Below are 13,788 nucleotides of genomic sequence, written 5' to 3' on the forward strand. Positions count from 1 at the left end.
TTCCCCACTGTACACCACTACAATAGCCTTTATGGGTGAAGGGTGCACCTATATATGGATATAGTAGGGCTTTGGTGATTTTGGGAGGGGTCACAGTTTCCACTACAAGTGTGACAGGTAGAGGGAGATAGGGACCTGAGTCCTCCAATCTATAGTGCACTGCACTGACCAGAGACCTGCATGCTGCTCTAATAGACCTGACTTTAACATCTAAGGCTGTCATACAGGCTGGTAAGTCTTATTTTTATTCACAGTTTTTGGTGGGGGGGGCATCAGTGACTATTGGGGGGGGTCAACCCTGATTCCCTTCAAATGGTCATCTAGTCATTTAGGGCAACTTTTTGTTCCTTATTCCTTTTTAAAACATGTCTAGACCAAAACGTCTTAGTTTTAGTCCTGGACACTTTTGTTTTGTTCCATTATGGCTGTAAAATGTCCAAGTGTTAGGCACGGCCAGATCCCACCTTCGAAATGCCCCCTTGTGATTTGGACGCATTGCAGACGAATTGCATAGAAAAACGTCTGAAAAATAGGTTTTGAAAATACTGATTTGGACATTTTTGTGAGAAAAACGTCCAACTGCTGTTTTATGCCACTTTTTAGACATTTTTTTCTCTTTCGAAAATGAGCCCCTCAGAATTACAAAAACTGCAGTGTATATAAGTATTGGCTCTGTTTTATTTTTGTTCTTTTAGTTTTGTATACGCTTTAAAGTTCTGATTATTGTATTATCTTTGATATGTTTCAGTTTGAAATTCATCATGTACCCCTGATATAGCCTGTTGGCAAAACACGTTGGGCTTTATGTGATCATTGCTTGTCATTAACGGTTTTTATTTATTTATGCAATTTTTAAATATAATCACAAGTACAACACTTGTTACAGTAGCATGAATAATATAAGAAAACAAGGAAATTAGGGATAAACCCCCATATCAATATGGTAATTACTAGTATTCTTCTTAGACCTCGAATAAGGGAGGAGAGTAAACAAAACTCAGAGAATATAGGGCCAGATTATATATATGGCACCTAAAACATCTGTGCCATAAACTTTTCCACCTAAGTGTATTCTATAAGCGGTGCCATGCAAGTAGATTTACGCAAATTGGGCCATATTCTATAACTAGGCACTCATGAAATGCCCATTTCTCTGCCCATAGCCATGCCCCTGTTCAGCTGCGAGCATTAGAATTTAGATACAGTTTGTTACAGAATATGCACACATAAATTCTAATTATTGCCAATTAGTGCTCATTATTGCTTCTTAAGTGCCGATAGCAATGCTGATTAGTTTGTTAAGCCAATTAAGTTATGTGCATTGTTATAGAATACTCCTGGATTTTGTCACAGATCTCTAGGCACGCTATATAGAATCCGGTAGAAAAATAGAGAAAAAAGAATTCTCCTAAATCAAATGACGTAAAGGTTTAACATAACTATAAACAAAATTATCCCTTAGCACCTGTAGCCCCAATGCTGATTTTCTTAAGGTCTATGAAAGACTTCAGCTGATCAGGCAAGAAGAAAACATATTTCACTCTGGCATAAAGAGCCAAACATTTACAGGGATAAGCTAGGAGAAAAGTAGCCCCTAAGTCTTTGGTAGCTTGCCTTAAAACCAAAACACTTTTCTTCTCTCCTGTGTATTCTTATGCACATCCGGATATATCCAAACACGTTGACCACAAAACAAACCTTGTGCATTCTTAAAATAAAGTCTCATGACAGCGTTTAGATCTTGCTCAAACATAAAAGAAGCTAGAAGAAAAAGGGGAGGTAAAAGGGTTTGAAAGAAAATGTTCAGAAAATGACAAGCTGTAATGTGTTAAGAGCCAGAGGCTCGATGTTGTACCTGAGATGTTGTTTTAATGAAAAATTTTATAAGTAAAAAAAAAAAAAGCTAGAAGAGTACTTCTATCTGAAACATCTGCCTTCCAAAATAACTGAAATATTATTAACATCAATTTTCTCAGCTTGGGAAGTGCCAGCCAATACTTCCGCAGATGGTGTTCTTTGAGGTCGGCAAATAATGTTTTATTCAAAGGAGGTATAGTGTTAGATGAAATTTAAAGATCTCAACAGTGTATTTACAATATACCTCAGCTGGACTCATTGCCATTAACTTTGGAAAATTAAAAAAAAAACGTAGATTCAATCTTCGGTTAAAGTTTTCAAAATTTTCAAGCTTCTTGTGTATCAAATTATCTTCTATAACAATAAAAGCCGAAACAGGTTTCAAAGATGTATTTTCCTCCAGGATCTCAAAGAACTGACTTTATGTTCTCCTGCTTAATATCAGTCACAGATTTAGTCAAGGTGTCCATTCTATACATGAGTAAGGAAACTTCAGATGAGGATTTAGCCACCATGCCTTCAAGCTTGTAAAGCATTTCCCAGATCTGACTGAGAGAAACCACTCCTGGGTCCCTTACAGCCTCTGTGATGGATTTTACTTCTTCAGACTGCAATACCAATTTGGGGCCCAAATCAGATCTCACATCTGCCACCACTTCGGGTGCAGAAATGGTCTGCCTTTGAACAGAGAACTCTGTAGGACAGGGCGGTGGTGTCCGCTTCAGAAGGGACAAAGATGTTTCTTGTCTCAAGACCGCTGCGTTTCTCTCCATGTTGCAGTCAGCGGGAAACCTCACTCCGGCTTCCTGAGGAGTTTTCGAGCTGAAACACTCGATACTCTGTTGAGCCGGCAAGGAGATGCGGGCCAGTGGGGGAATACCCCGCACCACTCCTTTACGTTTGGTTATGCAGCGTTGAGTTTAACAGAAGAAAAGACAAAGCTGGGAAAGCACAGAGTTGAGCTCCCTCCACGAGTCACGCTGCCATCTTAACAATGCCCCCCCTGACAATAAAGTTTTTAAACATAGAGCTCGCTTTTACCTTGGTGTGCACTCCCCTTTTTTTACTTTTTCTTTTTGTGGTGCACCTGCCTCTTTTTGGTTCCCCGTCCCCAATGCCCTTACAGAAATGGCATCCAGCCATTGGAGCCAACTCTGTGGGTGCTGTGGGTGCTTGAGCACCCCCAATGTTGAGAAAATTCCTTGTATGTGTCCAGGGAGGGGTTATTTCCATTGTGCTTAGCACCCCCAATAATTTTGAAAAGTTGGCTTCTATGCATCCAACATTAAAAAAAAAGACATCACAAAGTAGAAGTGTCTCAGACAAATAACAGAGTTAGTCTATTATATAATTATGTCCTAAGGTGTTTATATATTGAAAATCTAGGTGTTTATTTTCCAAATAATTATGGGGAGGGGGGAGGGTTTGAGCAGAAAGACATTCAGGGGCCCTTTTACTAAAGCTTAGCATGTGCTAAATGCTAAGATGTCTATAGGTATAAAATGGGTTTCTTAGCGTGTACTAATTCCGTTAGTGCATACTTAGCTTTAATAAAAGGGCCCCTCAGTGTTTATCATTGTTTTTGCTGGATACCTTTACCAGCCGAATCATATACACACATTTGTATAGCTAAGGAGTCATCAATGCGTAAAAGGTACAAAAACAGTGGAGGATCCAAGGCAGGCATGGGGAGAGGTGAGAGGGTACTGAGGCAAAGTGGAGGTTGTTCAGTGGTTATCTAACAAACACATATTTTTTTATGGGGGGGGTGTTTCACCAGAGTGTTTATCGGTTAAAACCTAAAATTAGTCCCTTTGAAACAAAAATGCTATATTCTTGTACCTGATGGAAGAACATCATATATTTGAAATGTTTCTATCATAGAATACTTTGTAAGACATAAAACAGAAGAGAAAATATTCCCTTTAATGGGACAGATAAAATTTACAACTAGCTCAATTTTTATATAGTTAAACAAAGACACTTGCTCCTCTGTGATATTTTTTTTTTTTTTTTGATTTTGCTCACACCTTTTCAGTAGTAGCTCAATGTGAGTTATATTCAGGTACACTGGGTATTTCCCTGTCCCTGGCTCATAATCTAAGTTTGTACCTGAGGCGCAATGGAGGGTTAAGTGACTTGCCCAATATCACAAGGAGCAGCAGTGGGATTTGAACCAGCTACTTCCAGACCAGTGCTCTAACCACTAAGCCACATCTCCATTCCAATTTGATTTTTCAAGCCACGTCAAAACCAACAGAGTCAACTGTGTTGAATTATTAGAACAAAGGAAACCATGAGTGCTGGGCTGAATCTCTTACCATTTTTCAGCTAAGAAACAGTCAGTGTTTAATGAGCATTTTCCTGGTCCTAATGTCTGAACCTGTAGTTGTTCTGATTTCAACACAGAATTGATTGCTGAAGAAGCAAATAGTGAACCAGAGTTCAGATGTTACATGCAAACCTACTGAATGCACACAAAAGTAATGCGTTATCCTGTACACCATTCAGGGGCGTACTCTTAAGAGCTACTGAAGGGACTAATTTTCCTTCACCATCTTGCACCACATAGATTTGGCAGTCAGTGGGAATCATACCTAGATGGAGCGGTTTCTAATTGGTCAACTATGCAGTGTACAAATAACGTGCATCATACATTTGGGAATGAAACATACATGCATTATTTTCTTCCCATGCTGTAAACACAACCACAAGATTGCCTCGTTTCAATTTAATCTAATGTCATCATTTGTGTTCCACATAATCAGTACAGTTCAAAGCGGATTCCAGCAATAGTAAAAACAACATTAATATAAGCCATGACAAACAGATAGAATAATACAGATTTTGACTACCTGCAGTTAAGCCTAGCCACACAGATATTTCCTGAACAGCCAGGTGTTTAGCTCACATCTAAAGGACATATGAAGGAGCAGATTGTAGCTTATTGTAGTGGCATAGCCACAGGGGGCCTTGGTGGCCTGGGCTCCCCCAAAATTGAGGCACTGTCTGTCGCTTTCACTGGTGGGGGGGGGGGGTCCCCAAGTCCTGCCAGCAGAAGATCTACTCTCTGCAAAGCTAGGGAGACCTGGCAGTTAATGGTGCTTTTCCTGGGCTGCTGACGCACCAGCCACTCTGCCTGCACATCAAATGGCTATTTTCATGAGTTGCACCCTCGGAGAATGTAGTTAGTTCGCAGTCCTTCAGGAATGATTTGAAGTTGTGGACATTGGTATCCGCATCATTTTCCAAGTGTAGGTCTAAGTCTCCCAGGAATATAATCCTAGAAAATTGGGACATGGCAGAGGAAGTAATTGCTACAAGTCAAGGTTCTGCCTTGGACCAAGCTCCCGGAGGACGGTAAATGAAGAGTAGGGCAGTTTGATTTGCCTCTTTTGAATCATCGCAGAATTTGCACAGCATATATTCCAGTTCAGGGAAAACTCCAGAACTAACTGTTGACACGTGAGGAAAAAAACCTCTTAAATATAAGAGCAAATCATGTCAGCTCGTCCTCAGCTACTACTTTGTTAGGTAGCACTGCTGCGTTTACTGTTGTCTTTACCTGCCTGAACCTTTGCCTGGACCTGATTCTGCCTTCAAACAGCAAAGGAAACTGACAATTCTATAACATGAGAGCTACACTGTGGCCTCTCACACGCTCTAAACAATGTCAGCATAATACCAATTAAACATCTAATAAACACACATTAGAGCATTCAAATCACGTAGATATGATGCTAATGCTTCTCTACAACACAGCTTACCATGCAACCGAGGGGCCAAGTGCAGATATATAGATGGGGGACAAGATGCATGGTACAGTCAGTTGGGATTAACAGATGGGTGGCTAAACTCTAGGCATGTTCTTTCTTTGTACAGTTGAACAAGATAAAAGGAACTGATTAAGTTACAGTGTGTGTGTAGCAAGCTAGTCCAGGTGCAGAATGAGTGTATATTAAAGGCTTGGGAGAACAGCAAGGCTTTCACCTGCTTCTTGAAATAAAGGTAGTCTCGAATTACACGTAACCCCTCTGGTAGTAAATTCCAGAGCATGGGGGCTACTCCTAATTTTCTTTCTAGAATAGGCTCCAAATAAGTTCCTGTTTATAGAAATGCGCTCCACATGGATAGTTCCACTGAAAGTTATTTTTATAGACTGCTCAGCACTATCCGGATAGCACTGGGGCAGAGTGAGGGCACAGTGTGGTTCAGCAGCTATCCAGACAGCCATGCGGATAAAATTATGACAGCAAAAAGGCCGGAGTGGAAGAGTAGCCTAGTAGTTAGTGCAGTGGACTTTGATCCTGGGGAACTGAGTTTGATTCCCACTGCAGCTCCTTGTGATTTTGGGCAAGGCACCTAACCCTCCATTGCCCCTGGTACAAAATAAGTACCTGAATATATGTAAACCGCTTTGAATGTAGTTGCAAAAAAAAAAAATCTAAAAAAGGCAGTATATCAAGTCCCATTTCCCTTTCCCTCTTCTAACTTAAACCATATAGCTATCTGGGTAGCAGGTGAATATCACTAGCAACTCAAAGAAACCAGAACAACATATAGCTGTCATTGTCCAATATGTATATTAATTTTTGTGAATAGCTATGCTTAATATATGTGGACAATTTAATTGCCACAGCTGGAGTTTAAAATAAACACTGACCACAGCATTTGAATAATAAGATGATATATTTGGAAGAAATTGCTGCTTCTAAGGCAGCATCTTCTGGTGACCCAACAGTAAAACTGCCCTGGAGTTCTTAGCCACCAGGGGAACACCGGTTGTGTAGGCAAATCATCCGACTGCTCTATTCATATTCTCTTGGAAATGCTTAATATTGAACTGAAAATCCAGATTTGAAAGAGTTTGGTCAAGGTGAGGTCAGAGAGAGTGGGGGCCGGTGTATCAAAGTGTTCTCGGGTGTTCTGCAGAAAAAAACCATGTTGGATTTTGCTCTCTAGAGATTCCACTGGAGGTGAAGAGAGACCTTTCTTTCCCTTGAAGAGATTGTGAGGTGTCAGGAGGAGACTCCAAGGAGCTGAGTTACAGGAGGGTGAGGATAGTGAGGCCAAAAGGAAAGGAACTCAATCCTAGACTTATCTCATGCAGAAGTATCCCATTTGTGACTTTTTGTCTTTGAGAAGCAGGGAGGCAAACACCTGCTGAAGTTTCTGGGGGTCTGACAGGAGATATAAAGACCCTGAAGAAAAGAATGGGAGGCCCAAGGTTTTCATAAAAAGGGGAGCTCAAGTGGCTGGAAGTGGTTTGTAACTGTGATTGGCATAGTTTTCTACCTCAGTCATGGATAACTGCTTTAGCATGGATGTGACTTTGAAAAATTGTTTGTACTTTGTACTATTCTGCTATTTTTTTCTGACTATTTGCTCTTATGGATTATCAGTAAACTTTTTTTCTGGTTTAGCTCAAAATCTTTATTGGACTAAGGGGCCCTTTTATCAACGGGTGATAGGGCTACTGCTTGCCGTTTCTAGTGTTAGAAAATAGTTTTTATTTTGTAGCGCTGGTGAGCAGGAAGTAGGCATACCCAGCAGTAATCAGGTAGCACATGCTGGGTTACGGCTGGAGCCTCTTACCACCTCCTAAATAGGGGGTAGTAAGGGCTCCAGTAAATGGCCATGCACCAATTTAAGTAGCGCACAACCAGTTACTGCCCTGACTCAGAAAAGCCCTTTTACCCACTGTGGTAAAGGGTGGCCTCGGCAATCCCATGTGCCGGCACCACCGCGGGCCACCTTTTACTGCTGCTTGGTAAAAGGGCCCCTAAATGTTGTGAGTAATCTCTTAGGGGCCCTTTTACTAAGCAGGGCTAAAATGTGACTGTGCTATTACCAGCGCAGGTCTTTCCTGCACAGTAAGGCCACTTTTAGCACTTCCAGGAAATTATTTTTCTGTTTAGGCAATAATGGTCATGCACTAATTTTCCCATTAGCTCGTGAGCAGTTACCGACACCTCTTTTGTAGGTGTCGGTAAGTGCTCTCACATGGCAGCAGTAGCGTTCCTAGGCTGGCTGACACCTGGGGCGAATCGCCGATGCGCCCCCCCCAGGGCGCACACCGCTGGGGGGGAGCCGCGCGCCTGTTGGCCGAGTCCGCTCATTCCCTCCCTGCTGCTCCCTCTGCCCCGGAACAGGAAGTAACCTGTTCCGCGCAGAGGGAGCAGCAGGGAGGGAACGAGTGGACTCGGCCAACAGGGGCGCGGCACCCCCCCCCCCAGCGGCGTGCACCCGGGGCGGACCGCCCCCCCCCCCCTTGGTACGCCACTACATGGTAGTGTAGCTGTGCTAACCAATTAGTGCAGAACATGCCTACTCTCTGCCTTTCTCATGGGAGACTTGTTAGGTAATTAAAAAGTTGGTTAATTGGTTAAAAGTGAAGGTCTAAATGGTTAGTTTTCCTGTAAACTTATAAACCCCACTGAAAATCTGGCAACATTGCATCATGGGGCGGGGGAAGGAGGCAAGAAAGCACTCTGTCTTGCAGCCTTTAGGGGAGCAATGTCCCCTTTGCCTCCTCTCCAAACAATACCCATGTCCACAGCATACACTGACATGTAAGGGAAACTTTACTTTGCTGAATAACGCAGAGATCACAACATTTTCATTTTTCATAAACCAGACCTCAAATCAGTATTTACATTGCATTTCAGCAAGCTATTTCTCTTCTGAGCTCTTCAGCAGGGGGGGGGGGAGTTGTAACTCCTCTTCCCCGGGGGTACCTCCAGACACACAACACACAGCATCAGTTTTTTTAACAGCCCCTCCCCCGGTAAACCACCAAAACTGCGAGAGAAAAGCAAATGCATAAATCAGGAAACATTGCAGCAAGTTGCGCTGAACTGAAGAAGAATCCCCCTAATCCAGTTACAGCCGGGAAAATGGTTACAGTGAGAGGGGGAGGGACAGTGAAGTGATTGGCAGGAGATAGGGAGACAAAGGCAATGGACGCTCGGGTACTGGGTTGGAATGGCTGATTTCCGGGTTTGTTGCCAGTATCATGCTATATTAACTGGGGCACGTGTCTGCAGATGGAGTCGGTTCATGCAGTGGTAAGTTCTCAATTTTAAGCTGCTTTTTCATTTAACGTGGACAAAATGAAATGGCCGAGTACGAATCTTTGCTGGAGAGTAGTAGTCTTTCTTGTTTTAGGAACTTGTAAATTCAGGAAAGGTTGTTCAGATCCATCATTTTGTGCTAGGAGCGGGAGGAGTAGACAATATAAAAAGCTCACCTAACTAGAAACACAAGGTATTGCAATGTTCTCTTTTCGCCTTGCTAAAGGATAGTTATGTTTTTGAAGTCTGATGACAGCTTAGATGCTGGTCGTATGCTGTCTAGCCGGCTGCACGTGGCCAGCGTTCTGCACCGGTAAGACTGATATTTTAGAATAGACTGACTTTGACCCGGTGCTTTCATTCAGCGTTTTGGGGGGGAAAGGAGTTCTAGAGATAAAATCATCCAGTCTGTGTTTTGTTTTCCCCCAACAAAAAGCAGTGCAGGACTTGTGACCTGATTTGGCCAGTGCTGGAAGCAGGATAGCTGGACTATCATATCAGTGTAGCCCAGCATGGCTATTCTTATGGAGGACTTAACTACGTCTGACTTTCTAATGCATTGTGTAGTTAGGATCCAGTGGAATGCAGGTGGAAAATGTTTTAAGTTGCTCGCCTTTCATTCTGCACATAATTGTGTGCTTACCCAGAGACTAGGCAGAGATACATCTGGAAAGCAGCCATAGCAGATTCGGAAAGCAATTCTCCACAAACAGGAGCAGCTGTAGAGCTCAAAACATGTTTGTGTTGTCTTTCTAGGAACTTTGGTTCCTTAGATTATATGAACCAAAAGCCCTCATTGGAGCCAGAGACTCCCTTTTACTTCGTCCAGCAAACTTTAAAAACGTGATATACAAATCAGTACTATCTACTGATTTCACTTATATTGGAACCAAATGTTGTAACTCTGGTGCTAAATCAGTTAGATCTCATCCAGACTACTTACAATTCTGCAAACTGCTGAAATCCATTTTTTTCCCAAATTAATTTCAGAATTAATCACACCTATCACTATGTGCGTTATCAGCAGCTCATTTGTGAATCTTATCAATATGTATAATATTTATAGATCAACCACTCTTTAAATCTTAGCCACTTCAGCATCTGCTTCAACAGTGTTATACTCTGTATCTTTAATCTAATCTGTAAACCACAATGAACTCAAGCCTATTTTCGGGATAATGTGGGATATGTGTCATAATAATAAATAAAAACTTGATATAAAAATAGTGTATGTCTGAGGTGAGGAAGCCTTGATGTATTAGGTGAAGTGACATAAAAGATATTTGTTCTACAGTTTCAATCTCGTGTTCTTTAATTGTGGTAGAGACCTTTTATTTGGTGCCAGAAAGTGGAGCAAGTTTCCCAGATGCTATTCTCTGGGACCTTGCTGTCAGTTTGTCACTGCACTACACTTGTCAACATGATTGAATTATATAGTGATTTATATTAAAAAGCATTTCAGAAATGGAATATCTGTAGTAAATGTCATTTTGACCTTTTCTTGTGATTCTCGGCCTAATCAGAACTTTTTGTGTCACTCCATAAAACCCAATACCATCTGTTTCTCATAAATCTTGTCACTTCACATTGCTCTTTACAATGTAACCTGTTTTTCCTAATATAACCTGTAAGCCACATTGAACCTACTCCAGGTGGGAAAATGTGGGGTACAAATGCAGTAAATAGTGTTTCGGTATCCCTGGCTTAAACTTAAGAATATATCCTCTAAAAAAAATAGTTGCTTCTTACACTCTCTGTGGTTTGGATGTATGGGTCTTTCTAGTATTCCAGTAATAACCAGAGCGTGTGCAAGGGTATTAATTACCCTAGGCAAATTTTGTCTTGCCCCCTTCCTGCCTCCCCAAGAGTTTAATAATTGAACTCAACATTGTTTATCCCAGAGCAATCTTCTAAAAATGCACAGATGGACTTCACACTTTAAACTTCGTTATGTGTGTTCATAATCAAGGTAATTTTTCCCAAAACTCAGTTTAATGGACTGAAAATTACCCACCTTCCCTGTGGGTAAAGGTAGATTCTTCTGGCGAGTAATTGAAGTTATCTGGCTTTCAAGATATATTTGTTTTGCTTCTTCTAAAGTGGCTCTTTACTGCTTCAGAGAAGCTGATGTTTTAGGCAGCAGCCTAGTTTGCTTAGGGGTCCTTTTACCAAGTGGCGGTAAAAGGACCCCTGCGGTGGCATCGGCACATGGGTTTCCTGGACGCTGAGACCTCCTTTTACCGCCACTTGCCACACAGCCATTTTAGGGGGTAGGGAGCCCTTACTATCTCCTATTTAGGAGGCAGTTAGGGCTCCTGCACTAACCTGGTGGTATTACTGCCGGGTAAGCCCATGGCACTATTTTTTTTGCACCAGAAATGCCACATCGTGGGAGTCAGATTATTGCTGGACTACCGCAAGCCCGGCAGTAGGGCTGAATTGCTGTGCGCCAAGCCCGCAGCAGCTCTACAATGGCTTGGTAAAAGGGCTTCATAGTGACTAAACCAGGCTTTTGGCAAAACGTCTCAATTTGGACAGACATGGTATCAAAAATGCCCCTCAATGTGTATGAACCCGCTGTCTGTAGATTTCAATTGATGTGGAGGAAGATCAGCCTCTTTTTCTGTACTCTTGCTCTTAGCTCCACATCACCTTTTGCCCAACAAGCTGCCTTGTCAAAGTGATCAGCCATGGTTGCCAAAAGAACACGATGCTGAAATCCAAAAGTATGAGCATAGCAGAGTAATGCCAGGTCAATTGCACCTTGAATGACCTGTGTAATTCCTAAATTTAAATTGCAAACTTGTTCCTCCTTAACTCCTACATATAATTTGATTGTAGGTGAGACCTCATTTAGCCTGTCCAGTTGACCTCTTGGTGCAGTTTTCAAAGACCCTGGTTTGTTTTTGTTGTTTTTTTTTTTTCTTTTGCATTCCTTTCACGTCCTCACCAGTAAATTATTTCTTGAAGTCTCCTACTGGTTTTTGCCTTTGTTGAAAGGCTATTGCATGAATCCACTGCCATTTCCATGACTAAGTATTTTCTGTTTCTGATCCTACCTTCTTTGCAGCCTGATGCCCTCTTTGTCTAGGACTTCTTTTAACGGAAAGTTTATTTTCCTGTGTTTCATTTATATCATCTTTGAGGTATTTGAATCTCTTTCTCTTACCCCCTGTACTCTTTATATGGCTTTTGTGATGGCCCTCTTTCTAGATTGCCTGCTCTGGCTATATCACTTCAGAGGCATGGCCTCCAGAACAGGACAAAAGACTGTAGAGGCCCTGTTTACTAAGGTGTGCTAGTGGTTTTTAGCACGTGCTAAAAATTAGCACACGCTAACTGTGTAGACACCCATAGTAATATTATGGGCGTATACATGGTTAGTGTGCACTAAAAACGCTAATGTGCCTCTAGCGCTTCTTAGTAAGCAGGGCCTTAGGTCAGCTCTTGCGCATTAATTGAAATGCCACATTTTAGCACAATCTTAAGATGGAATATAATGTGGCATGTAATAAGTGATAGAAGGTGGGCAGACTGGATGGGTCAGCTGGTCATTTCTGCCAATTTTTGTGTATACTATAAGGGTATATTTGGGCTTCTGATTTTACGGTTTGGATGATAAAACCCTGAAAAAAAGCCCTAATACAAAAAAGGGTATTTATCCAATAAATACAGGAAAAATGCCACTTTGCACCAAATGTGCCTTATCTGCACACATTTGATTCAACAAAAAAATGTACCCAGCGAACCTGCACTGCAAAAGAAAAACTTACAAGTGCATTTTGCACCCTCAAAGAACCTCTAATTAGCTGAAAAATGAGCGTATGAGAACATAAGAATAGCCATACTGGGTCAGACCAATGGTCCATCTAGCCCAGTAACAGTGGCCAATACAGGTCACAGGTACCTGGCAGAATCCCAATTAGTAGCTACATATAAACTGTAAATATTTATAAAATTTTAAATAATTAGTCTGAAAGATCTTCGCCTCCAGCCATAGGGTGCGGTAGCTTGGTAGAGCTCTCTTCATTTGTGCTCAGTTATCATCTTTGGCAGATGAGCATACAGGATCCTTCAATTCGCACCTGGAGCCTACTGCATAACCTGCCAGGTAGACTTGACTACATGAGTGCTGCTTTTCGGCTAGGACTTCTAGCTATTTTGGTTGCAGCCTAGCAGGCAGACACGGCTATCAACATGGTTGCTTCCTATCATCGTATCCCATCCTACTCCTGTTCAAATCTGGTTAAGCTAAGCAAACGTTTTTGCAAGACTTATTCAGCAATGCACAAGTTTGCTCCAGACATTTATTACTTATAAGCACCCCTGTAGTAAGCTGCTGAGTATCTCCCATGGCCAGGCTGTAACTCCTGTATATAGGAGCACTCATGGCGGCCACATGAGGACAATAGCTTCCCACTAGGATCTGTGAGTCACTGTTTGTATTCACTGTTTTGTAATTCACGAACAACCTAAATCTGAAATGATTGACACTGGAATGTGGCAGTATGCCAGTAGGATCTTGCTGGGCAAGCACCATTACTATAAGAGCAGAATTCTTAAGTTAGTATGTCATTCTACACCGTTGCAACATTGCAATATAGAATTGTACAGGCCAGTCATAGATCTGTCAGTTCCTAGACAATATAGGATTTCTGATTGTTGCAAAGATCAATTGTTCTAGGCAATGTTATTGTGCACACCTCCTCATTTCCTCTGTGTCTAAAAACAACAAAAACAACAACAACCCAATGTGACTTTCAAAACAGAAATAGTAACATATGGGGAAAGTATGTGGGGTATGGCATTGTTTCCATCTCTTCTGCATTGTGTGTCTGATTTATGTTTATATCTGTGT

General features: G+C 41.7%; 1 protein-coding gene across 2 annotated transcripts in view; it reads left to right on the forward strand.

Annotated features, from left to right (window-relative positions):
- The first annotated feature begins 211 nt into the window (after window positions 1–211).
- The window catches only part of LOC115468602 (mitochondrial ornithine transporter 1-like), a 53,905-nt gene continuing 40,328 nt past the window's right edge, over window positions 212–13,788 (forward strand). Inside the window, exon 1 of one of the 2 annotated variants that reach the window (XM_030200420.1) lies at window positions 212–231. The gene's annotated coding sequence lies outside the window, so the exon portion shown is untranslated. Of the gene's footprint in view, window positions 232–8,833; window positions 8,925–13,788 lie in introns of those variants that run through there. The other variant, XM_030200419.1, reaches the window with a different exon arrangement.

This window comes from Microcaecilia unicolor, chromosome 4 (genome assembly GCF_901765095.1).
Source record: "Microcaecilia unicolor chromosome 4, aMicUni1.1, whole genome shotgun sequence".
NCBI classification, from domain to species: Eukaryota; Metazoa; Chordata; class Amphibia; order Gymnophiona; family Siphonopidae; genus Microcaecilia; species Microcaecilia unicolor.